At 42.2% G+C, this 4502-nt stretch overlaps 1 non-coding gene across 1 annotated transcript; it reads right to left on the bottom strand.

The window, feature by feature from the left end:
• Positions 1-1840: 1840 nt before the first annotated feature.
• Positions 1841-1945, bottom strand: LOC133314868 (small nucleolar RNA R71). Its single transcript, XR_009752015.1, has one exon. It is a non-coding gene; the product is annotated as a small nucleolar RNA R71 (small nucleolar RNA).
• Positions 1946-4502: the final 2557 nt, after the last annotated feature.

The following is a 4502-nucleotide window of genomic DNA, read 5'->3' as shown; positions in this document are numbered from 1 at the left end:
AGAGGATCTCTATTCGGAGCTGAGCTGGCAAGAAGCAAAGCTACCATTGGAGAGGATTTAAACAAAGCATGACCCTTGATGAAAGGAACAATGGAGATCAAATGAAGAACCCTATAAAAGGAATAAGCAATCCTCATAAAAGGAGGATGAGCGCCCATCCTAAAACTGGTTGTCTCTTTGTTTTTTTTCTTTTTGTAAAAATGCTCACTAGGAGCTAACTTCCTCTAAGTAGGTGAGGGTTCCATAGAAGTAATCACTTTTGTCTTAGGATAACTTTGTAAGGAACACATATTTTATAAATGAATTTTAAGTTGCTCTTTGGTTTAATTTATTGATTTTGTGAAACCCTTTGGGCTGGCAACCTCATCCCGGGACCACTCGGTTGATGAAACACTGACAAAGGCGTGTGGAGCATTATTAAGATCCTGGGGTAGTTTAGCCTGAAGAAAGGAGGGAGAAACACCTGGAATGGGGAGCACTGCCATGTGAATCCATGCTCTTTTGAGAAGGCAGCATGGTTTCCTTGCATATAACTCCAAGTACTATGGAGTAACGTGGAGAGTAAGGCCTTACCCTCTGCTTACCTATAGCAAAACAAGGGAAGGAGCAAAATCCACTTGTAAACTATGCTACCAAGCAGGGTTAACCAAAGGGATGAAAACATGGAACCCGTAACACCTACTTGACTTTTTGTGAAATTAATCTTAACTCAAACTTCTATCACAACTTTTTCCTCACGATAACTGAACTGTGTTTTACCAGCTGATGCTCTTACTTTCATTTCCTTGACTGCTCTTGAAGTTACTTCAATTGATGCCTTTTTATTCGATGACCGTGCTAAGTCATTCATTGCTCTCATCTGGTTCAGAATGGTTAACATTGTTTAACTAGCTGCCCAGAGATTGCTCTTTGTGAAGCTTAGCTGAGAATAGTAATTTCTTTTATTGCTCCATTTTACAAATTAAGTTTCCTTTAGCGCTTCTTACTTCACAACTGCTCCCTGAGGACGATAAATCTGGGGCTACAATACCCTATATTGCTTGACACGTACGCTTGCGTATAGTTGAAGATGGTTGCTCTTAGTCAGAGTAGATTGCTCCTGTTGGCAATCCTGATTATTACTCTGCACTCTTGCTCTCTGAAAAGATATTCCCGAGCAGTTTTCGGTTCGACCAAGCAATTGGCGCCATTGCCGGGGATCATTTGGCAAGAAAGGGCGTTTTTAAGGAAACATTTTTGTTGTTTAAATTGCAGTCTTTTTGTTTTGATAGACCTCCTCCATTTGTATGAGCACAGAACCTACAGAACTTGGACTGGAAATAGTACTTTTTGATCCAGAACCCGAGAGAACCTTCAGAAATAGAAGAAGAATTCAAAGGTTGAGAAATATTACAATGGAGGAGGTTGTAAACAATGATAACAATGGAAATCATAATCATGAGCCTGAACAAGGACCGAATGAAGGAAGAGGGCCATCATTGAATGATATGACTGCTCCCTTCAAAAATGGTCCAGAACGAGGGTATGTTCCCCTTCCCTTGAATATCCCGAACTTTGAAATAAAACCTGCAATGTTCCAAATGATTATGAACGTTGGTCAGTTCCATGGACTGCCCATGGAAGACCCTCACAGTCATTTGGACAATTTCACTGAGATAGTTGATAATTTCAAAGTTCACGGTATTTCGGAAGAAAACATGCGGATGCGGCTTTTTCCATTTTCCTTAGCTGGAAAAGCCAAAGAATGGAGGAGAACATTGCCCCCAAACTCCATCACTAATTGGGAGAAATTGGCGGAACAATTTGTTACCCGATTTTTCTCCCAAGCAAAACAAGCCCAAGTGAGGGCTGATATAGCTTCCTTTCAAATGTATGATGGAGAAAGTCTGTATGAAGCGTGGGAACGCTTTAAAGAGTTGATACGAATTTGCCCGAATCATGGAGTTTCTGATTGGGGCATCATTCACACGTTCTATCATGGATTAACCCCACCATTGAAAGCAACTGTTGATGCAGCTGCAGAGGGAGATCTTTTGGATTTTACTTATCCAGAAACCTACCAGTTGTTGGAAAAACTTTCAAAAAAACATATTTCATGGCCTTCCACACGACACAGTGCTCCTAAGAAAGCAGGAGTTCTTGAGCTAAGCTCAGCTGATGCTCTTTCAGCACAAATGGCTTCGCTCCAGAACACTATAAAAAACTAGAAGCCCATGGAACAAAAAAAACCAACTGAGCAACTTCTCTTGACTCAATCAAGTCAGAGTTGCCCCACTTGTGGAGGTCCTCATGAATATGAGGACTGTAACAATCTAGCTGTTGTATGCTATGCAGGAGGGTATGACAGCAATAACAGGAGCAATGACAACTATCAAGGGAACAATAACCGAGGCTGGAGGAATCAGAATAATGCTGGAGGTAGTGGAGGAAACTACCAGAACCGACCCCCGTATCCCAGGCAGAACCAACAAAACTGGGATAAGGGTGAAAGGAAGTCCCAATCCTTTGAGACTTCTGTCAAGGAGTACATGAATCAGAACAGCGCAGCCATGCGAAACCTAGAAACCTAAATTGGTCAGCTGGCTGGAGCACTCAAGCAGAGGCAACCAGGGACACTCCCTAGTGACACAGAAAGCCGTCTCAGGATAACCAGGAGCATTGTAATGCTATAAGCCTACGAGATGGAAAGACCTTACCACCCCCAGATTTAGTGGCACGACCTCGGAAGCGCGAACCAGCAAAACAGCCCATAGGAAAGGAAGCTGAAGAAGCCACTGACCTTTCACACCTTGAAGCTCAGACAGGACCAGAAGAGAAGGTCCAGAGCAATGAGTCTGCTGAAATCAAACCGGAAGACGCAACACCTGTAGCAGACCTTAGAGCAACAAAAGTCAGTGAACCAGTTTCAGTTCCAACTTATGTTCCCCCATGCAAGAGAAGGAGTGAACCGATTGAGCCTCCTTTTCCACAGAGGTTGAAAAAGCAACACGAGGATAAGCAGTTTAGCCAGTTTCTCGACTTGATGAAACAACTTCACATAAACATTCCTCTAGTAGAAGCTCTGGAGCAAATGCCTTCGTATGCAAAATTTATGAAGGACATTTTGTCAAAAAGAAGAAAGATCGAAGAGTTTGAGACCGTAGCTCTCTCTCAACAATCGTGCAAGTACCTGACTAAAATTCCTCCCAAACTAAAGGATCCTGGTATATTCACCATCCCGTGTACAGTTGGGAAGAACTATCTTGGTCGGGCACTTTGTGATCTGGGGTCAAGTGTAAATTTAATGCCAGCTTCTATCTTCACGCAGCTTGACATAGGAGCAGCAAGACCAACCACAGTCACTCTTCAACTTGCAGACCGATCTATAGCCAAGCCAGAAGGAAAAATTGAGAATGTCCTTGTCCAAGTAGACAAGTTCATTCTACCAGCTGACTTCATCATTTTAGATTTTGAAGCAGATCAAGAAGTTCCAATAATTCTGGGCAGACCATTCCTGGCTACCGGTGATGCTATCATAAATGTCAGAAAGGGTGAACTTTCCATGAGTGTAAACGGAGAAGAAGTGAAGTTTAATGTCATGAAAGCAATAAATTTTGATGAAGATAACACTGAGGAATGCTCTAGCATTTCAATCCTTGACTCGATCATAAGAGAAAAACAACAGGAGCATTTGCAGCCAGAGATAGGCATGAAGGACTTTGAAGAGTTGGAAGAATACCTTGCATCCATCAGTTTCCACCAACCCCAGGGAAGGAAAGAAAGGGTCTTTGAATCCTTAAACCGATCAGAGCAGGAGCAAAGACCGAAACTGCCTTCAGTAGAGCAACCACCTACCTTGGAGTTAAAACCCTTACCTGAACACTTGAAATACACTTATTTGGGTAAAGACAACACTCTCCCTGTGATTATTTCTTCTTTGCTAACCCATGAACAGGAACTTCAACTCACACAAAAGCTCAAAGATTACAAAGGAGCAATCGGCTGGACCATGGCTGACATAAAAGGAATTAGCCCAACAATTTGCATGCACAAGATTTTTCTCCAAGACCGTGACAGCTCATCTGTGGAGCATCAAAGGAGGCTGAATCCCAATATGAAGGAGGTGGTAAGAAAAGAAATCATCAAATGACTTGATGCAGGTATAATCTATCCCATCTCAGATAGTAAATGGGTTGCTCCTGTACAATGTGTTCCAAAAAAGGGTGGCATTACTGTAGTTAAAAATGACAAACAAGAGTTAATAGCCACCAAAAAAATAACTGGGTGGAGGATTTGTCAAGACTACAGGAAATTAAATAATGCTACCCGAAAGGATCATTTCCCCCTTCCTTTTATTGACCAAATGCTGGATCATCTAGCTGGGAAAGAATTCTTTTGTTTCTTAGATGGGTATTCGGGATACAACCAAATCCCGGTTGCTCCTGAAGACCAACACAAAACCACTTTTACGTGCCCTTTTGGGACGTTTGCATTCAGAAGAATGCCTTTTGGGCTATGTAATG

Source organism: Gastrolobium bilobum, unplaced genomic scaffold (genome assembly GCF_033153095.1).
Source record: "Gastrolobium bilobum isolate Gb01-03AN ecotype WA unplaced genomic scaffold, APGP_CSIRO_Gbil_v1 utg7295, whole genome shotgun sequence".
Classification (NCBI taxonomy): Eukaryota; Viridiplantae; Streptophyta; class Magnoliopsida; order Fabales; family Fabaceae; genus Gastrolobium; species Gastrolobium bilobum.
The sequence above is the reverse complement of the archived record's forward strand: the minus strand, read 5'-3'. Positions and strand labels throughout refer to the sequence as shown.